The sequence below is a fragment of the Marmota monax genome, unplaced genomic scaffold (genome assembly GCF_021218885.2).
Source record: "Marmota monax isolate L192 unplaced genomic scaffold, Marmota_monax_Labrador192_F-V1.1 WCK01_AAM20220418_F8-fsc00011, whole genome shotgun sequence".
Taxonomy (NCBI): Eukaryota; Metazoa; Chordata; class Mammalia; order Rodentia; family Sciuridae; genus Marmota; species Marmota monax.
In genome coordinates, this window is record NW_026693082.1 from 19,432,988 (window position 1) to 19,456,114 (window position 23,127).

General features: G+C 37.2%; 1 long non-coding RNA gene across 1 annotated transcript; it reads right to left on the minus strand.

The window, feature by feature from the left end:
- Nucleotides 1-1,813: 1,813 nt before the first annotated feature.
- On the minus strand, nucleotides 1,814-22,918 carry LOC131424530 (uncharacterized). The gene is made up of 2 exons (XR_009227768.1): nucleotides 22,032-22,918; nucleotides 1,814-4,020 (listed from the first exon to the last, which is right to left on the minus strand). It is a non-coding gene; the product is annotated as an uncharacterized LOC131424530 (long non-coding RNA).
- Nucleotides 22,919-23,127: the final 209 nt, after the last annotated feature.

Consider the following 23,127-nt stretch of genomic DNA (forward strand, 5'->3'; position numbering starts at 1 on the left):
GGAGAAACTCATTTGGGAGGCTTCTGAAATTCTGCCTGGAAATCTGGGCCCCAAAGCAAGTAATTTTAGAGGAGTCCATATCACAAATCCTCTCTGTATATTTAGGATAATTTTATTAGAATCGATAAGCAATGTGAAATCTGACAGTATGATGTCACAAATTAAATCTGAAATATGTCCAGCCCTTGTTTGATTCTATAAGTCTAATAATCACTATGTGCACAAAATCCAATGCACTCTAACTGGAAAGAAGAAGTTGGGAGACCATTCATGATTTCAGCCTACTTGGCTTTCAGTCCAGTTTGACAAACATGAGGCAGACACTATGGTGCACATATTTAGATGTAAAAGTGGTTCTTAGGGACTTAAAGTGAAATGGTAAAATAAGAAATGCAGATGGAGAAAAAGAGATGGAGATCTAGTATCGATAGATGTTGACATGGAGATTTAGATATATAGAAATAGAACATTGTAATAAAGAAAGTGTATCAGGTCATAAATTAGGATACTATTTGTGAAAAAGATCTGATTTGAATAAGGCTTTAAAGAATGAGTAGGTTGGAAATTGTAGTGGATGGTTGGCAAATGGAAAGAAAACAGTTTTGCATGCTTTGGTTGATCTAAATAGGCAATCATGTCTTCTCTATGTATTTTTCAGAGTTAGTAGGGACCTCAAATTTACTTTTTCATAAGCTTAAGACTATATTAACCAATTACCCTATTTAAAACTCTAAACATGCTAATTTATTTTGAAGAACAGAAGAGAAATGGGATAGAAAAGGTGGGGAAAAGGGGGTCTGTTTCAATTTCCTTTCAAACTTCTTTCAGAGAAGGATATACAAATCATAGGTCAAATATGCCTGAGTAGCTCATTTCAGATATCTGTGTGACATTTCTTTATTTCCTTGTTTAATTAAGAACACGGTAGTGGTGAGCTTTGTACTCATCATCTCACTGATGAGACATTATAATTCTGCTGAATTCTTCTAATTGCAACCAACCAGTACAGCCTTGGCTGGGGGAGTAGAATCACTAATCAAGGGTGGTTTCCGTTCATTTTTTTGTTACCTGGAAATGGGAAGGATGATGTCAGACCCATTGTATTCCAAGGATTTTAAGAGGTATACAAAATATTTCCAACTGAACTTTCAAAACTGACAAGATTTTAGGCCTGCCTCACTCAGTTTGTATATTATTTTCCAAAATAAGTATGGTTTCTCCTGAAGAACAGAAATTGATATACTCCACATCATCACCAGCCAGAGGCCAAGGTAACAGCCAGTTTCATATGCCAACATGTTAGTATAGTCTTTTCAAGCATTTCAATCAGATATCAGTACAAAAAAAAAAAAAGGATCCACAAATCATACCTCACACCATGTGAAAAAAATTAGCTCTTCAAAATGCATCTAAATGTAAAACTGAAATAGCAGAAAATATTTGTGATCTTGAGTTATGCAACAACTTTTGAGGTAAGACACACACATATAATCGATTTATAGAACAATGATGGATCATACTCACCAAAAGGAAGAACTCACGTAAATGTTGGAATCAAAGGCTGTTGCCCTGGAAACCACAGTGTCTTACTCTTCAGGGCTTGGAGAGGACAATTGAAGGACAGGAATGACAAAGCTGCTGATATTAGCTAGACTACAGGGAGGACTGGATCAGAGGGAACTACAACTTGCACATTGTTATTTTAGTCTAACATGACTGAAGAGACATGAGAGCGTTTTGAAGTGATGAAAATGTTTTCTCTCTTGGTCGTACAATGGTAGCAGTGTAGAAACTCATACACTAAAAAGGGCAATTAAATTTTTTTAAAATTTATTGGTTTTTAGTTATACAGGACAGCAGAATCCATTTTGATGTATTTACGCAACAATGGAATATATCTTATTCTAGTTTTAGGATTCCATTCATATGGATGTACATGATGGTGGGATTCATGGTGTTGTTTTCATACATGTACATGGAAAATTATGTCAGATTCATTCTGTCTATCCTTTTCCTATCCTCCACTTCCCTCTATTCCCCATTGTCTAATCTACTGAACTTCTATTCTTCCCCTCATCCCACCTCCTTATTGTGGGTAAGCTTCCATATATCAGATAAAACATTCAACCTTTGGCTTTTAGGGGCTGGTTTATTTCACTTAACATTATAGTCTCCAGATCCTTCCATTTGCTGGCAAATGTCATAAAGTCATTCTTCTTTATGGATAAGTACCCCCTAATACATACATACATACATACACACACACACACACACACACACACACCCCACATTTTCTTTATACATTCATCAGTTGAAGGGTAGCTACTGAATATAAATTATGCTTCAATAAGCATGGATTTAAAAAGTAGCAGGGGTCATCTGTTCAAGGGATATTTAAACCTTTGACTCATGATCCAGAGGTGGATGTTATTTTCACTGACCTTATTTATCCCCTAGTAATTATTTGCTTTATTCCACTATATTTAAAGTCATCTTTACTAGATTTTCAAAAGTTGAAAAATTGAATAAATTTATCCATTCCATCATAGTTTCATAAGGTATATGTGGGTTTCAAACTCATCTCTTTTTCATAGGATTCTAATAAACTTATACAATAATCTTTTAATGTGGATATCTGTAGGACAGGCCCCAGAATAAACTCAATGCTGAAATTTCTAATATTCTGGTAATTGTGAAGGTTGAAGATAATGATTGCATTATTCTGTTTGGGGTGCAGGTGTTATTCCCTCCATGAAAGAGAGTACCAGACCACATCTAGAAGGAAAGGAACTCAGCCTAGTTATGTAATGTCATCTTATCATTCTAGTAAAAATAATAGTGGTAATAATGAAGAAAAGTAAATTTCAGGTCTTAATTTGTAGAAAAATAGGCAGTTTTGTATAGGCTTGTTCTCTATAATTATACTTCATGAGCTAATATTTTAATGATTCCTCCTGGATAATAATTAGCCATCCAGCCTCTTGTCATATGAAAATTACAGTCACTGTCCAAAGCTTACCAGACACTGTTTTCTCCTCTTTTCCCCCCAGTAACTGAGCTATTAATAATCTTCTTTTGCAAAATGTTCCAGCCAGTCTAAAGTTTCACCTAGTACAGAATTTCCCTAAGTTTTATCAAATGTGCTTTGACTGCCAAGAGAAGAATGAAGTAAAATTGCTGAAGACACTGCCTGGTCTTTCATGTAGGTACATGTGTTATGTTTTAAATATGGCGTCTACAGAAAGCTCATGTGTAATTCAATGCAAGAACGTTTGGGGGAAAAATCATTGGGTTATAGCCTTAGACTCATCAGTGAATTAATCTTTGATGGGATTAACTGAAGTGGTAGAGTGTGGCTAGAGGATGTGGGAATTAGGGCATGGGTATGGCTTTGGGGTATATATTTGTATCTGGTGAGCAGAGTCTCTCTCTCTCTCTGCTTCTTGATCACCATGATGTGAGCTGCTTCCCTCTGCCACACACTCTGCCATGATGTTCAGCCTCATCTGGAACCTTCTATGGATTAAGACCTCTGAAACTTTGAGCTCTCAAATAAACTCTTCTTCTCCTACAATTGTGCTGGTTGGGTTTTTAAGCCACAGTAGCAAAAAAGCTGACTAAAATAATGCTCTAGTATATAGTATACTAATAATAGTCTGTGAGTTCAATCATAAAGATCTAGCTAATTGTATTTTAGTAAATACACTACATATTTTTATAAACAACCTGGAATATAGATCCATCCTCTAATGGATTTTTTTTAAAATGTAAAAAAAAAATGAAATGAGGGAAAGAAAGATTTTTGAGCTGACTGTGGCTCACCCCAACATTGAGCTTTTCTGACAGATTTTGCAATTTAAAGTAGGACATTTCCCCATGATTTGAATGTTATTAGAATGTTGGAAGCATGCTAAGGCTTATTGAAATGTCAGGTGGTGATGGAGTTGTGCTCTGTCCTTGAATCAGGGCTGCTGCTTTGGGAACAATAGTGCTTCCTCCTTCAATGTCTAGAGAAGTCAACTAAAGGACAGAAAAGAGAAAACAGCTAGTATTAGAAGATGACTGAGTCAAAGGAAATCAAAATTGCAAATTATTAAAAACTGTTGTTTTCTTCTTCCTCTGACACCTCCATGCCCCTGTTCTCTCCAATGACTGCTTAAATAGAATAGCATGAACATGAGTCTCAGTACTACTACTGACTGGTCCTTAGTGGAAGTCATTAAGTATTCCAAGCTTGTTTACTTTCTTTCAAAATGATAGTATTAAATTAAATTATTTCTTTGGGTCAAATGGGCGTAAAACCATGTTTTGTTGAGATGGGGGAAGGAACTCATCTGATGTTAATTTAATATATGCTAAGGCTAAATATATATTAATGAAAGAATTAAAATTCTATCATAAAAGAATATCCCCATCATGTAATCCATGATATGTAAATTCTCGTTACCTTCCAGCTACATTATAATTACTCTTTGCGTAGTATTTTTACACTCAACAGATTGAATTTCACATCCATAAATGTCTTTAGGAATTCCACCTCTAGCCTCAACACAATAAAGAGACAACTACTTCTAAAGAAACATTGGATTAGATAAAGGGGAAAGAAGGAAGGGAAGGGAGATAGGAATTGGAAAGATGGTGGAATGAGTTGGACGTAACTTTCCTATGTTCCTGTATGAATACACCATTAGTGGAACTCCACATCATGTACAACCACAAGAATAGGAAGTTATACTCCATGTATGCATAATATGTCAAAATACACTCTACTGTCATGTGTATATAAAAAGATCAAATAGAAAACATTATGGGTTAGAAAGTAGAGGAAGTCAGTGGAAAACGAATACATTCCACTTACTATTGGCCAGGCTCTTTAACATAGTGCATCTGCATAGCACAACAGTTAGTTTATATAATTAGTCCAGAATAGGTACAGGTTCTGCTTCCCTCAGCAATTCACATTTTCCAAAATAAACCGTGAGACAGCCAGGTAGCCATTATTTTCTACATCTTTCAAATGAGGAATAGACTTAGCTTAAATCAGAGGTGTTAAAACAAGAAATAAAAAACTTTACTTGTAACCTAAAAGAATATTATTCAATCTCCTCATTATGCAGAGAAGAAAAAACACCAAGCACTAGAGCAATGAAGGAATTTTTCCAAGGAAGGTTGGTGAATTGACGAGACTCTGTATCTTTTCACTCCTAGGCCAGTGGTCCTTGTGAACTCTGGTAACACCACTGACCAGGTCTTCTTTGATCTTGAGGAAGTTAATTTGAAATGGGAAACAGTAATTCACAGTTACCTCTTGGGAACATCACCAGGACAACAGAAGCTTGTAGAGGAAGATACATTTAAAAAGAGAAGGTGTAAATCAATTGAATTGAGACAGACTGGTTTGTAGGTCACATGATTTTAGTTTTCTGTAGAAATCTTCCAACACTTAGTATTTCTAAATAATCCTTAGTACTGTCAGATTTTTTTTGTTTAATTAATAAGCCTTTATTCAACAGGAAGATAACAAATTCCAAATTCCTGGCTCCAGAAGTCTTTTTGAAATAAATGTGGATTTGGTATAAATTTTGAGCCCATGGAAAATTTGGGCTCCATCTTTTTTTCTTCTTTATAACCACATCCAGGCCTGGGATGAATAAGGAGAAGAGTAAGTTTATTTTCCTCCTCCTCAATAATCTTCACTGAGAGCTTTGTGTACCTTATGAATTTTCATCACTGAAAGGTGCTGTGGTGCAGTTCTATGATTAAGATTGATAGCTGGAAATCTTTCCAGCTGTCTTGAATGTCTCTGAGGTTAATCTGTGGTTCATCAGATGCAGTTAAAACGGACAGTCTCCAACTAGAGCTTCATTACTTCTCATCAGACTTCTAGGGATCTTCCATGAAGGGACTATCAAGAACCAGGTTAGAAATCTCTTTACTTCAATCTAGGATGAGCCTCACTCTTCACCCTCTACCAGTGTATTTATTTCTGACCTGCAAATATGAGCCTGGATTTAGTCCTCCTATAGTTTCAGTGATTTGAACAAGGATACATGGCCATGCATTCAGGGAAATCCTACCCACTGAAGAGCTCCTTCTTTAGCAGGTTTGTCTGAAATTTCAAGTTAAATAAGAATTGAATTCCTTGGGAAAACTCTGAAGCAGGAATGAATATTCGTATCTCTTGGGAGCGCCTACAGATTTAATGATTTGGAATTTGTACATAAAACCATGCTTAATGCCATCAAGAGTAAGTGAGACGGGGGTATGGAGTCAGGGTATAAATTCATTTAAACATTAAACATGTTGAAAAGAAGCAGAGTTCTGAGGAAGATGAGCTAAAGGAGTTGTGTAGCATTATTTAAACTGTGTTTGGTCATGCTCCTGCTCAAATCTTAAAGCTTTTATCATTTCAATCTGTTATGGACTGAATGAGTGTTCCCCAGTAAAATTCATGTGTTGAAACCCTAACCCTCCAGGTCAAAATAGATGTCTATCTTGCCAAAAGTCAATGCATACTTTCCATGGACAGGGCACCATGTGATTTCCAGATCTTCTGCCATAAAGTTTTCTGGCAATAGCCGAATGCTGCATTGGTTGCTAGAAGGCAAACATATGTAATGGATTATGTGTTTCTGCTTGTGTCCTCATTTCTGACCAGTCTCATATTCATTGACAGCAAACCACTGCTAAACAGGCAAATAAGACTCTTGATCATTTCAATCCTTTATATGCATTGGGCTTCTCAACAAACTGTATCCAATTTCAACAACAAAAAAAGATCTTATCAAGAAAATATGCATATTTACTAAAGATAACTCTGAGACAGAAGATTTTCTGTGGTAACAGGAAGCAGAGCATGTGTTCACGCAAGAATCGATATATTCTACCCACATGAGAGCCCTCAAGATGTAATTTTCTCAGATGTCTATGGAAGCAGATATTCACTTGATTGAGATTCTGTGCCTATTTTATGCATAAACGTTTTTCACATCTACTTATATCTTAACATGTTTATATGAGCACTAGCATCTTGTATATCTTGAAACCTAAGTCCCAGAGGGATCTGCCATGGTGATCTCACATGGTGGGTCACCAGGATCCATTGATGCAGTAAATCAGTCCATGTTTGCACACTACTGGTGAATGGAGCAGAGGGACTGTTTTAATCTGAATTTGAATCAGTCATGCTGATGGGGATGAAGGGTGTTTTCTCTCTTTAATCTTTGATTTCAATCTACTAGTTGTGATTTATTGCAGTGTTTTCAAAATTATGGCTAAACTCGACTTTTCAGAAGTTTTGATGGTTTTATAAGAGTTTACATATATTATTTTAAAATTATATTTGAAAATGTTGAGCCACACAGATATGACATATTTTTAACATGAGAAACTCTAACTTGTCAATAATACAAAGTATTAGTAGATTCTGTGCATGTTCATACTTAAGTCTTAGAATAAATGTTTATATAAATAAGTCTTAGGGAAATAAATGTATATTGTTGAAGCTGCCCAGTTATGACAGCTCATGACAGTAGCACCAAAACAATACATATATGTGAAATTTCTGTGAAAATATCAGATTAGGGAAATTTTAGTGCTTTGTGTAAATTCATGTCTATATCTGTTTACATATTAGTATACATGGAAGCCCATGTTTATATTGCACAGACACCAATAAATTAAATGCTAAGAAATGCTTACATACATCTTCTCAGTGTAGGCCCTGGCTTCTGAATAATCATCAATTGTGAAATAACAGGTGAATATATAGTAGGTTACATCTACTAAATATTATAGATATATACTATATTATAGATACTTATAGTGCTTTTTGTTTGACTTTTACCTTCACCATGTTCAACTCAATTACATGATTTATATAACTCTTAAATTTTAAATTTAGAATAAAAAGTATTGAATATTTTGAAGTTCCAAGGTAAGCTATTACGTTTTCCACACTTGTGATACTTTTCTGTTTGAATTGCATTTTTCTTATTCCTGTGACCAAAGTGTATAGATATGTATGGAATGTGGATACTACTATGAGAGTATTGGTCACATCTTGATTTCAAAGTTCTGTGTTTGTCAGGGTGTGTCACTATTCTCATTGATCAATGCTTAAAAATGTAAAGTTTGCAAATTTTAAACTTATAACCTTATACAAATTAAATTAACTCTTTTAGTTTACATATTGGCACTTGGAGTAAGACTTCATTTGAAATAGGAATTGTGCTAGTACAAATCTGGAAATTGCTGATTCATGAGGTTACTGGTTTGTACAAATCCATTTTTTAGTCTTGGTGGAATTACACATAGAATTCATATGTTGAAACTTCTAATTGACAACTTTCTTCAGTTCCTACAGTAAAATACTGGGGATCAGAATGATATCCAGCTTGCAGTCATGTAGAACCAAGATAAATGCATACATATAACGGTGCCAGAGAAATTCTGATGATGGAGATGAGGGAGAAATTTAGTAGACACTGTTTTCAAATTTACTATCAAAACACAATGTGCTGGGATGTGAGTGACATCTGTAATAGGAGACACAGACAAAACGGAGAAGCTAATAATCTGAAAATGTTTACTCTATAAATCTTAATGATATTTTTTTCAGATTTATTTCCCAGTGGTGTTCCTTAGAAGGACATAAAGCTAATTTCATTCTCGTAACATACCAGCAGATGGGTTGGATATATTAGGCTGCAATTAAACAGTTGCTCCATATAATTCACAAATGCCTGATCATAAAGAATATATTTGATATGAGGTCTGTTTCTGTCAGTCCATGTATCGAATACTTGTCCCTTATATTTTCCAGTGCATGTTCCTAGAAGGAACTCTTGTGTCATTATCATTGAGATGTCTGGGTCAAAAAGTACAAAAGGCATACACAAAAATCACACCAAAATAGTAAAACAGGACACAGTGTCCCGTCGGAGTCCTACATGGTTCCCTTCTGAGTCACTAGCAGACTGCTAGGTCCTTGCAGTCTGATATTCCTCAGTAGTAGGCTTGCATCTGATAAAGATCTGCAGATTCTGTTCAGTGATGTATGCTCACTTAGAAGTCACTCAGCCAGAGTGCATAGCTCACCATTGGAGAAACAAGTGAGTCACTGAGGCTCATTTCAGTTGAGGGCACATTGTAACACTTAAATGTTTATACCAAGGGTGGTCACTGTAATTCCCTGCAAAACCTCCCTCTTAACCCCCCAAAATCTTGATGTTTTCATGGCCACAGACTGTAGGTTCCAGCTCAGAGAAAAGATGGCTGAATCAATAAGTTAAACATTACAGTATGTAAGAGAGGAGATGAGGAAAGTGAGATCAATGGTATCAGCAAACAATTCAACATCTTGTGAGAATGGCCCCGTTGTTCCATTTTCATCCCATCTCTAACTGGCTTTGTGACTTTTGGACAGTTGCTTAGCCTTAGTTTTTTGATATTCAACAAGGGAATGTATTAATGAATATTAGATATCTCAAAAAATCATTGGGGCTAGAGAAATAGACCGTAGGTTAAGTTTTCAAAAAGTCATACTGAACACTGCACTACAGGAGTGACCTCATGAGGACCCTGTGGCTGCTATCTCTGACTGCCTGTGAGAACCCAGTTTCCAGGAACTTGATCTTCCTGCAACTGTCATTAGCACTTCCAAAAGCTGGACTCTGCTACTGTCACCCAGGCCAGCAGTACAAATGTCCTGAAAAGCCTTCATATTATTCATTTCCAAATTGAAATGTCATGCAGTTACAGCTAATTACAAGGCAGAAACAATACATGGAAAATTATGGAAATGTAAGAATGTGCATGACATGTCGGGCGGCTACATATGACAGATGTCCATGAACTGCCTGACAAAACTGATGAGAATATTTAGTAAGGTCACTTTGCAAAGCATTCTCCAAAATGCCTGGCACACTCAGGCAACTAATGTGTCATTTTTTCCCCCTCTCATCTCTTGTGAGAACTTAAAAAAAACATCCCACTGTGCCGAGGTTTAAGAATTCTGTCAAGGATTTTTCCTGTTTTGTAACTGATAATGTGACTCTGAATCTTTGCTTTAAAATGAAAGGAAAAAAATAAAACAAAACATGGCTGCATCTCTTTAAGCTCTTCTGAGATACTTATTTTCACTAAAGAGAGCATCAGCTCAAAAGATTGGACATAGCCGGACAGTGGACTGCATTGGTCTTCCTGGCTGTAGAGAGGCGATCTGCCCTGAATAGAAAGGGGAGAAAGGCTTCTCTGACCCCTCATTCCCAGTGTTTCTGGGAGTGAGGCCAAAGGTGAAAGTGAGTGCAACCCAGCCATGTCCTTCCACAAAGTACTGGTTCATGGACATCTCAGTGTTGATCCTTGTGAAAAGTGAACTAGCTCCTATGCATCCTTAGGTATGTCCCCTTAGATATGTCACTTCCCCAGCACTCAGGAAATGGGTGTGGGAGTTAGGGAAGTGAGAACCTGATGTCTCATTATATGTTCCTCCTTCAGGGGTAAGACCCAGGAGGTGCACTCGCTAACCTGGGGTGCAGCCTTGGGAATCAGGACTTAGGTAGGATATTTTAGGGTATTTGCCAAGGGTCAACACAGGCAAGTGATCTTGGTTATGAAGTTAGGAACAGGAGGCCATGCCTAGAAGAGAAGAATCAAATGGATGCAAAAGAGGAATCTAAAGTAAGCTTCGGTGGGATAAAGGAAAGACTGTAAGACAAGTACTTCAAATAGCAATACTGAAGACCAAATGTATTCTGTCTTGTGCTGTATAGGTAGACAGGGCAGCTTATACAAATAATTTTCTATTTCTATAGTGGTCTGCACTTCATGAAATAATTTCACATATTGTCTATTTTAATAATGAATTCATATTGTGAATGGTGTTTTTCCAGTTTTACAGACATCAAAAGGATGGTAAATAGATTTGACCTAATCATAAGGCTACTCACAACTCAGAGCTTAAGTCAAATGCTCTTTCACTACTTATCCTCTTCTTATCATGGCTCAGAGTTTTGTGAAATATTTAAGTAAATATTATAGACAGAAATACAAGAAGACAAAGGAATTTGAGGAGCTTGACCCCATTTTTTGACATATGGGCTTACAGAAGAAGGTTTTAAATTTAATTTCCTGGCTATTTTCTCTAACTTTCTAATTGCAAACTTCAGAATGACCTGTAGTGCAACTAAGTGAGGTTTGGGATGTCCTGTCTTGGATTTGGTTGAGTTTTTTCAATTCTATACCATCTTCAGGTGCTTGCTAATTGTGAGAAAGGTTTGAATTCTTTAAGTTTTCTCAAGTTTGTTCATCCCAGGCAAACCAGCTGTTGAACTGAAAGCAAATGATGATAAGCCTTAAGAGAAAATGTTCAGCCGTGGTTGTCTTAAAGTCACACAGAAAATTAGAAATTAACTCGTAGAGGTCTGTGATGGTCTTGGTGCTATTTCATAGTGGTACTTGATATGCCTTACACAAGATATGCTCTCTGATGAGCAAAACTACATTCTTCTCACTGAATGTCTCATTCTTCCTTGAATCCAAAAACTTAATGTTCCCCATGACAGCAACTCCTGCTTCCAACAGTTGCATACAAATTGTTCTTTAGAGCATTCACTATTATTCCATTGGCATTATTGATCAATGCTCCCAAAGTATAAAAAAAAATTAACAATGGACACAATATGGCCCATCCAGTTCTAAATTAATTCTGACTTGAAATGTTACATTCTTCACCAGATCTATTTCATTTGAATGATCTGTTCTTATTGATCTGAAATTTATAGATTTATATAAATGAATTATCCATCATCTGAGGTGAGTATCAGAATTTTTTTGGAGATTTTTTTCCCCAAAATATGCCTGTTGAGTCTCCCTGACAAACTGACAAATCAGACTATCAAGGATTAAAGCTGAGCATATGTGTTTTGGAGCATCATCTCAAATGACTCAGGTACAAAACTCAGATTAATAATGATTCCCCTAAACTTTCTACATTTATTTAAAGCCTAAATATAGAACAAGCAAAACTTATGGGTTGTTATTAATATGCATTTATCCACTGTCCCTTTTAACTTTCTCCCAACCAAAGTGAAAGATTTATCAGTTTCCACTGACACTTTTCTTTACTCTTAGGTGATCTATGGTTATTTTAAGGAAGAAACACAGCTTCAATTAATAACTAGTATGAATGTCCAGACATAACTTAGTGTTAGGCCTCTTTCCTTCACTAGTCTGGACCGTCTTCTAGTTGTGAGCCTTTAGGTAGGGAAAGTACCTACCTAAATCACCTCCAGTACCACTATCATCTCTCAACCTGTTTACCCTGTGTGCTTGCTTTTGTTTTGGTCTTCTCCAAGGTCTAAACCCAAGAAGGGAGTAGAGATGAATGAATAAGGCAGCTCTTACGTGGCAGGACGATTCTGCCTATGGCAGCTGGGACTTGTTGATGACTGAGTCTTATCCTTTGTCAGTGTGAGATTTTCATATTTTCTGCAGCCCCAGGACCAGAGCAGATATTTCTCTACTCTGGGTAGTCACTGATGCCCTACTCTTAACCTTGCACATTCAGCATAAACTAATGGCCTCTTTTTGCTAAGAATTTCTCTATCACTATGTGGGTTTTTTGAGTAGAACTCAAGACATTCTTGCCTGGGACTCCCACAGCACCCACAACTGACCCAGAAAATCCCCACAGGTCAATTGTTCAGTGGGTTTCAGGCACCAAAGACTCTTCTGGCTCTGCCTTCCAGGCTGCCCCAGTTTCTAGATTTTCCTGGACAGAGCAGTGTGGAAGCTGTCTGGGAGGTCCATCAGAGCCCTCCTCTTTAGGTTTAGAAGGAAGCACTACCACTTCAGAAAGCACAGTGAGACTCACAACTTGACAACAGCTGTCTCCAAGGAAATCTTTTCACCAAACTCCTGTCCATCCTCTTTGAAGGCTCACTATACCTGATCAGGCCGAGGAACTGAAAGCCATGGAGAAGGTTCTGTAGGCATGTGGAGTGAGGGAATGAATCCCTTTCACTTGTGTCCTGATACCTGACAGAGAGGCATATCAGTAAAAGCTGATGTAAAATCCCATTCAATCCTTTTGTACAGATAATAGCAAGAATTGTATGAGTTCACACAGGCCATGAAACCACCAGGTGGGTGATGTTAAAGGATTGGATTTCCCCCTTCAAAGGAGGAGGGTGGGTGGCAAAAACTCAACACAATAAGGTAGTTTCATTTTTTTTTTTGTTTATGAAATTTCCAGATAAATTCAGTATATCATCCTTTATCCCATGGTGGCTGAGGGTGAATATGCTGCTTTTTCATTTACTGCTTCCTTAAAATACCAGTAAACTGGTGTTTTTAGGTAGCTCTAGGCCAAGGATGGAGCCAATCTAAAGTACTTAAATGTGTAGTATATCATTCTCAGTTTGGGAGGTCTGTAAATGAAAGCTTCCTGAAATCCATTCATCTTCTGAAGTTATACATGATCTTGCTCTATGGCTTCAATCTTGGCAGTGACTTCAAAACATAATAATTGAAGATCAGAGCATCTTATCTTAAATAATTACATGTTTAATATAAGAGTCCAGTTCAGGTCAAACCCAAACCATTTGTTTCTTTATATGAATACATGAATCTGTGACTTCCTTCTAGGCATCCTGACTCTACTGCAAATATTTGCATGCATAAAAACCCATTCACTCCCCTATGAATAGGCAACAATTGTCAGCAGAGTCTGTCTAAATTCACAGACAAATGCACATTTTTCCTCCCTTAAAATCTCTCCAGAGGCGGTAAAACTCTGGCTCAAACTACACAATATACATTATTTAGCAAAATCTTAACTTCCTAGTCTAATCCATGAACATTAGATTAATTCTGTGTTCCCCTTCAGGGATTGTTTGTTATTGGGCACCTTTTATAACTTTTTTTTTTAATTACAAGGCTCGCAGATTATTTTGCTAGGTGAAATGGACAGTCAGCCTTAAATGTTAATTAAAGTTTGGTTTTGGATACAGAAAATAGCTGGCAGTTTTAAATTGGCAGATTTTTTTTTTTGTTTAGGCCTCTTGAAGAAAAAGCATAATTCTTTACTGCAAAACTGATGAGAAGTGTTGGTATTTTCCTGTCTCATTTTGACCTCCCAACATTTTTCTGGACACTTGGCATCAAGGCCTAGGGTCAAGTTGTAAACCTCTTTAAACAACAAAAACAATTGCTGTCTTTTAAAGCAGAAGAACTACAGGACTACTTGTAGAAAAATCACTCCAATAGCCACTGGATGGAAGAATTTGGGTGTTATGTTTTACATATTAGGTGTTCCCCAAAAGCTGATGTTTGAGACAATGCAAGGTTTAGAGGTGAAATTATTGGGATATGTGAACCCTAATTCAAGTTAATATGTTGGTGGGTCATTGGAGGGTATGGCTTATGGGTATATATTTTGTCCCTGGAGAAAGGAGTCTCTCTCTCTCTCTCTCTCTCTCTCTCTCTCTCTCTCTCTCTCTCTCTGCTTCCTGGTGCCATGTTCTCAGCTGCTTTCCTCTGCCCCACACCTCTGCCATGATGTTCTTGCCTCATGTTAGGCCCCAAGGAATGGAGCTGACTGTCTATGGACTGAGACCTCTGAAACCTTGAGCCTCAAATAAAGTTTTCATCCTGTAATTGTTCTTGTAAGGTTTTTTGTTCATAACAGTGAAAAAGCTGATTAAAACCTTGAGCATCATTGGAAAATTTCTATTAAGAGGTTTCCATTCACACAAGAAAATACCTGCATATAATTTACAGATTAAACTGAAATTAAAGTGACATAACTAAAACGACAGGGATTGTGAGAAATTCAACATGTCCATCTCTTTTGTTATGTGAAATCCAGACCCAGGTAGTCCCGTTTTGGAAGATAGCTTATCTAAATTAAGATTCTTTTTGAAACCATAGAAAGACTCTAGTACTCTTCAGGTTGTGCAAAATTGGGTTTTACCTGTGGGCTTACTTTTTTCAGAAGAGGCAACTCACTGAAAAAATCATATATGGTGTAATTACAGGATTATTTCATGACTAAACTAATGGGATCCTAAATTATGTAGAAGAAAAGCTTTGCTCCTCCAATGTACTTTGGAAGTTTAGATGCAAGCTCATTCTGGGATGAAGAGATGTTGACTGTACATTCTCCAGAAAACATTTAAAAGCATAGAAACTTAAAGGCAAATAAAAACTTTTCTACTGAGGGATGTGAATATATAATAAATTAAGCTAGCAGTAGTGTTTTTTTTTTCTCCCTCAATTTCTCTATAGAATTTGTCCAGTAGAATTTTCAACTGATCTTAAATGGAAAAAAATAATGGATTGCTTATGCATTTAAATAACCCTGCTTTATTTCTTTTATTCAACTTGAAGAGTATTTAAGCAATTTTTTTCTACAGCAGAACTGCTTACTGCTGTAATGTAGAAACCCTGGGAAAGCTGACATAGAAAACAGTCCTTACACAATTCTGGCTCTGGGCTTTGCTCGTGTTATTCTGCTTTAGGGCAGAAAACATTCTGAGATTGATCTGAAATGATTTAATTTGGCACAGTCAGATGCTCTTATGATGCAGGGAATCAATTATTTTTGTTTTCAATCACAATGTCAAAATATATTTAGGCCTCTTATATGGTATAGCTAATGTACTTACACTGTACTTTTAGTTAATGTCTGAGAAAAAAGGTTTGAATATATGGTAAAGTTGCATTTAAAATGTAGTCTAATCTAACTTTAATGATTCACCATATTAAATAGTTGCTTTAGTGAATTTTGTTACTAATTAATATTTACTTTCTCATAAATCAGTAATACAGAATACAGGTACACAGCAACCCAGTTTTGTTTTTTAATATGGCAGTTTTTTCTTTCTTCACTAACCCACCCACACATGTAAAAGTTTATTGCAGCTGAGTATTACCATTATATAATACTGTCACATTAAAAATGCCCACATTTATTCCTACTCCAAACATTTTAAAATGTACATGTAATCAAGTTATATTGAGTCACCCTTATCTTCTTTTAAAAATCATTTTAAGTTAGTGGGGTAGTTAGCATATCAGAGTTTCATAAGCTTACTCTTAAGGTCAATGCAGTCAACTTTTAACCTTATTTTACTTCAATTTAGTAATGTTTAATCTCTTTTCACTTTGCAAAAGTTATGTTTATACAGAAAGCAAATAAAAACTTCCAAAGCCACTTTTCTCGAAGACTGAGGGTCACATCCACAACTGCTTCCTCAGCTAATGCTACTAGCTCATGCTCTTCAAAAAAGAAAGTGCTTCTAACCCTTGCATCTTGCTCGGTTAGCAGACTCAGTTTTGTTTTTTTTTGTTTTTTTTTTTTTTTTGTCTATTCCACTTTTGTTTGTTCCTCATATTTACTGTGCTATGCAATTGGTAATTGAACTTTCTTTTCTCGATTGAGACAGCAGTAAGTCAGTGTGTTATACTTTGGATACATTACAGACAGCATTGCTAGCAGCCATTTTAAGAACAAAATTGAGTGATTTCTTGTTAAGGTGCATAAGGTACATGTTGATTCAGGGGTGCTCTCGTGAACTGTGTTTTTTATGAGAAAGGCACTTTCTTTATAGCCCCTAGTGCAAGTACATTTTGTTTGTCCAGTTGTTTGGTTTTATTTTCATTTGTATCAGAAAGCCGTTCAGCAAACCTCTTTTACTTTCTGAAGGCTCAGGTCAAAGAAGAAGCTTTTCTTAAGTAGAGAATTGACTATTTGTGTTGATCTACAAGTAGAATTTGCTAATTGTCATCTCTGGTATTAAAGATCTAACTTGACTTCTGATTGGATATTAGCCACCTTAACCAGGGGAAACTCAGCCACTGTTTGCCTGCATCCTAACTCCATGCAATCCCGCCTTAGGCAGTTTGCTTTCCTTTTTCTCTTAATTCTTACTGATTTTTCCCCCCTAGTGGGAACTATGTCAGAGTTTTCTGATCTGAGATCAATGCAGCTTTAATTTTGACATCTTATTGTTTTTCATGCTTCAGGATGTTTCATTTGATGCTTCCTGCCCCTAAATACCCACCTGACTTATCACTTTAGTTCTTTTTCTTAGTCCTTGGTTCCTGAGCACTGCAAGTTTAGTCTCACCTCCTTCCTGCTTCCCACAGGAAAGTAAGTTCTCAGAGTTAACTGAGCTGTGCCAGCCCTTCTTCTTGCGCTCTTTTGTACATTCTGCTAATGAAATCCTAGCAAGGAGCATGTTGGGATCAAAATTGGAGTCATTTGAAAAGTAAAGCTAATTGTCTTACTGATGCTTAGACAGGGACTGCAAAGGAAAACCAAGAATGCAGAGCTATATGCCCACAGATGGGAGAGGTAAAACTGGATTATATTTCATGCCACATACTGAGGTGGGGATGTCTAGGAGAGGAGTGGGATTGGAGAGAGAAATAGGGGTTTATTTTGAATGTGTTATGCCATTTAGATTTCTAAGGGAAATGAGCTATTGAGTGCAGAGTAAGATATACTTGTGGAAGCTGTAAATTCATAAGTGAGAGTAAATGCTTAAATTCATGGACCTGGATAAGGTGAATGATAGACCAGAGAAGAAAGAAAATGGACATGGATGGAATTTCACATTTTTGCAGCTTAGTGCTGAGGGCCGCAGTAGTCACAGCTGCAAAGGCATTAGGGAGGCTACAATTCCAGCCCGTTGGGGCATCTATTGTGAACCAGGGATAGCAAAGGAAAACAAGATGAAATTGACCCAGATGTGGAGCTTTCTCTAAAGGAACTGGTAACTGTGTGAAGACTGAGCTAACTTACATCTAGTATATGAAGCACTGTCCTTAATTGTGGGAATGAATGGAACTCTAGTTCTGACTGTCAGCCAATATAATGCTAAAAAGAAGGTGCTAATAATTTATAACATGGTGTTGCAAGTCCATAACTCCCCTGAATGCACTTAGTACCATCTTTTATTGCATTGTTCATTGAAAATGTATTGTTCTGTTGTTTGTGATTTAATTGGCTTATAAAGCTTGAATTTATCCACATAGCCTGTGGGATATAAAACTTGTGTCTAGGTTTCTCTGAGATCAAGATATTTTTAAAGAGTTGTGGTTAATCCAAATATAAACTACAGTCCATGCTATTGGGATTCGATCCTGGGAATTCCATCTCTTTGATGTTTCCCTACCCTTCCTCTTTTCTGTTGTACCATATTTTTGCTTTTATCAAACCCATAATACCCTGTGGAATTTTCTAAGACCTTTCTATTGTCCAACTTACTTGTGGACTTGTAGGAACAAATGTTATAGGTGGGACCCGGCAGCAAGAGATCCCAAGCAATCTCAATGGTAGAAATGAGTCAGGCTTCAAGGTTCATTAAAACCTTTCAGAAATCATTCATATTATCACCTTAGTTATCTCCTGAGTATTGGGGAGTGGCTTCCCCTTAGTATGGGGAAGAACAGGGAATGGCATCTTTTTATTCCAATGAATAGTGTGGCCCTTGACACATGGTAGACACTCGAAGAGATATATTTTAAGTAAGAATGAATCAAGAAGTAAACAAAGGAAGAGAGAGATTCATACTGGCTGATTTCCCTGTGGGTGTACAACCCCAAAGAGCAATTTGAATAATACCAATTTGATTTCTCCAACAGACCTTAAATGTCCTGTTTCAGGGCCTGTTTACTTGTTTTTTTCCTCTTATGATCTCCCACATATCCTGTATGTTCACTCCCTCATTCCGATCACTGCTCAAATCGGTGAGATCTGTGCTGACCACCCTATCTGGAATAATCTACCCCTATCCCATCACTCTTTGTATTTTGTGCTGCCTCTATATTCTTCATAGAGCATCTCACTACCTGATTTTATATTACATGTACATCTGATTTTATGTTAAAGATGACCATACTTGAATGTATTATTTGAGTAGGTATGTGTTGTCTTGTTTATTTCTCTGGCCCCAATGTTTGGACCAGTTTCTGGTATATACTAGATGCTCAGGAAATGTTTGCTGATTACATAAACTCTCATGTCCAGATTTTTAGTTTTAGCCATATGGTTGGTTGGGTATTAATGTCATCAGCCTTGCTAGTTTGCCTAAGGCTAAGGTAGCTTCTAGGATGCAGGACTTTCAGTATTAAGACTGGGATGAGTTGTTTATCCTCGTGAACTTCCACTTTGGCTTCTTTTCTTATGTGTCCATCATACATTTATTTGGTGCTAACCGTACCAAGTGTTGGTTTGATTATTGGGAATGTAGCCATGAACAGGTCACACCAGGCGTATGCTGGCATGAAGATTATATTCTATAAGAGAAGCTTTAGCTTGGACTAGTAGCCCATGGATATTGAGGTTCAACCTAGATAGTATGATGAATGTTAGGCTCTACTGCATAAGGGATATGAAACTGCTGATCACTGGTTGGCAAGTGTTGCTCAGAAGGACATGAGTGAGGTTGAGACTGTGCTGCAGGAGATGGCCCAGTGACTTCCACCAAGAAGAACTCTACTGTCCTGGATTCTGGCTAATACCTCCCTTCATTGCTAAAACATATAAAAATCCATATAAATCTCAACTTATAAGTACTTTATCCAATTTCCCCAGTTAACATTATTAATGTTTAAACCTCTAGTGATTGGAAGCATGAGCAGAGCAAATGCCTCAGGCAAAGCTGGAGAAGGCAAAGTTCTTGCAACCTTTGTCCCCTGGCTTTATATTGCAGTGTCCCTTAGGTCAAATTTATCAGATTTGAGACTTGCCTTTTGCTTTCCAAAATTCTTCCCTACTGAGGATCAGCCCTTTGTCTTATTCCTTTATGCGCAGAGAAAATACATTCTTAATAAATTATTACAAATATAATGTGTGCTAGATTATCAACCATCAGATAATTTATGTGCATTTTACGAGTAGTTTCCTGAAGATATTCTGGTGAATCTGGTAGCTGCTGCCCATAATTTTATGGATTATGTCCACCTTCATGCCTACCATGGAGAAGATTAACTCTTCTCATAGATAAAGGGTAAGCCTTGACCAGCTCCAAGAGCTTTCAAATGCATTTAAGTTCTCCATTTCACTTCTCCCTCATCCCCATGGTTCTCCCTTGGCTGAGCTCCATTTCTGTCTTGAGGCCAGTGGGTCCACGATAAACTTCTGGTTTCATAAACTGTATGTCATAGACACGCCAAATTTCAGAACTCAGCTTCCCTTGTCTCTTCAGCAATTCCCACATACAGCAGGGATGAGGATAAGGATGGCATTTGAAGAACACTTGGCTCAGTGCACGCCTTGTTCCACTCTCTCAGCATCCCTGTCAAGCAGTTTAATTATGCAAATGAGCACTCCTTAGCAGAGGGGCTGGGGGAGGCGTGGAGAGAGGAACAGTGCAGAGAAGTGCTAGACAGGAATTAGGCCAAGAATATCCACACTTCCTATATTGAGAAAGTTCCCAGGGATTTTTTTTTTCTTTCCCGCCAACATGAAAAATAATTTGAAAGTCTGCTCTTTTAACTTCTTTTACATTTTTTTCTTCTGTCCTACTTCCTGTCCTTAAAAAAAAAAAAAAGAAAAAAAAGTTTTTCTAAAATGCCAGTTTGGGTTTAGATTTTTTAGTGTCTCTGTCGTCTTTTAAGAGATTCTCATGGTAAATTCACAGTGGTGTTGCTTACATTGAGGTAAGAAAGTCTTCCTTGGTACCATCTTAGGGCCATCAGGTTCTGATTTAAAGACAAAAATCTATCTAATGGTGATGTTGGTGGAGATAGCTGTACCCTCCAAATGTGTCTTGTGCTCTAAGGCCTAATGACCCAGCAGTCATGGTGCACGGTTGGATATAGCCAATCAGAAGAGATGGAGACTCATAGAACAAAAGCTAATGAGGGTAATGTTTGTACAGTCCGTATCCAGCTGTGTCTTAGACAGTAATATAAATCTTTGACTTTATTTCCACGTTTATGTATTGAGTAATTAGAATTTCTCAAAAATCTTTTTAGGGTTCAACTAAAACTGAAATACAGTATAACTACATTAGCTTTTCATTGCTGTGATCAAAATACCTGCCATAAACTACCTAAAGGAGGACAGATTTATCTGGGCTCACAAGTTTAGAGGTTTCAGCCCACGGTCGGCAGGCTCATTGCTTTGGACCCGAGATGAGGCAGAGCACCAGGGCAGAAGAGTGTGATGTAGGAAAGTGCTCACCTCATGGTAATCAGGAAGTAGAGGAAAAGAGAGGAAGGGGCAGAAACAAGATCTACCTTTTCAGGGCACATCCCCGGTGACCTACTTTTTCCAACTAGCTCCTGCTACTCACAGCTTCCACAGCCTCCCAGTAATTCTTTCAAATATGAGTCACCCCATGGATTAATTTATTGATGAGAAAAGAGTCCTCATAATCCAACAAGTTCCCCAAATACTCACTTTTGAACTTGGCTGCATTGAGGAATAATCCTTCTACATATGAAACTTTTGGGGGACATTTCAGAGCCAAATCATAACAATGATAATCACAAAGTTTCAAAGCTCAAAGTCATATAAATTCTCAGAGACTATTTTCTCATATATAATTAAAATGTTTCTGACAAATATTAAACAGAATCTGTTTGCTTAGAACTATGGTAAGTACTAGATGTCTGAGAATGAGTAAAATAGGTACAACCAATCCCTACCCTAATGAAGTAGGATATTAGTGGAGGAGAGTCACATAGCCCACATATGATTATATTTGTAGAGGCTGTAAAGTGTGCTATTTTCTGAATAAGGCTTATGGCCCCAAGGGTGCATTCTGATTGAAGGGTATTGGGAAAGACTATGAGAGGTGGGACCTAAAGGGAGATACTTAGATCAATGGGGATGTGAGATATTTCTCCTGAAACCCCTTTGTTAGTTCTTGAGAGAAGGTGATTATAAAAGGAGCAATTCTAGCCTCATCCATTCTCATTCTTTCTGTTCTTGGTTGAGTTGTGACTGCTCACAACTTACATGTACTCCTGCCATGAATTGCCTATTTCCATTGTCCTTAGTAGTGTTCTACCTTAATGTGGATGGCGTTGCTGCTGAATTCATCATGAAGCTCTGTGGTGGGTGGGAAGGAGGAGAGTGGTGGGGTAAGTCAAAGTGAATTCCCAAGAAGGATTTAACTCTCCTCGTGAAAGAATCTGCCGATGTCCTATAAATAGGAGACAAAAATGAAACAAAAAACTGAGGATGGTGATTTTACTATTAGGCAAAGCAAAACTCAGGTTTAAAAATGTCTTGGCTTTTCATGCTGTGACCAGAATACCTGACCAGAACAACTTAGAGGAAGAACTATTTTGGGGTTCATAGTTTCAGATGTTCAGTCCATGGTCAGCTGACTCCATTGCTCTGGGCCCAAGATGAGGCAGAGGTCATGGGTGAAGGGCCTGGCAGAGGAAAGTTGCTCAGCCCATGGTGGCAGAGAAGCAGAGAGCAAGGAGCCAGGAGAAAATAAAAACACCAGGCATGTCCCCATTGACTTACTTCCTCTAGTCATGTCCCACCTGCCTGTAGTTATCACCTAATAATCCATTCGAGTTATTCATCCATCAAGTGGAATAATCCATTGATTAGGTTACAGCTGTCATAATTTGAACATTTCACCTCAGCACATTTCTGCATTGCCTAACATGAGATTTTGTAGGATACCACAGATACAAACCATAACAAAAAATCATTAAATAAAATGTATAGGAGTGATTTCAAATACTGAAGTCTAAGGAGCAATTATCCTGCGTTTATAAAGCAGAATGTGGTGTAAAAGTTTTAGTGTAATTTGTAATTGGTAATAGTACAAGAATGCTTTAATTCATTGCTGTAAGTGAACTTTGTTCACTGAAAATATCAAACACATATTTCTAAGTAGAAATGAAAAATTAATCAAAATTAAATATTAGGTCAAAAATAAGGCTCAAAAATTCTAAAAGCAGAGAGTATATAGATAATATTCTCTAATCCCACTGTAATAAAACTGAGAAATTTATAATAATTTCCTTCCATCAGGAAATTAAAAAATAATAAAATCTTTCCATCTGCAAATTTAAAGATTCTGTTAAAAAGTCTAGGCAAGAAGCCAGGCATGGTGGTACATGCCTGTAATCCCAGCAACTTTG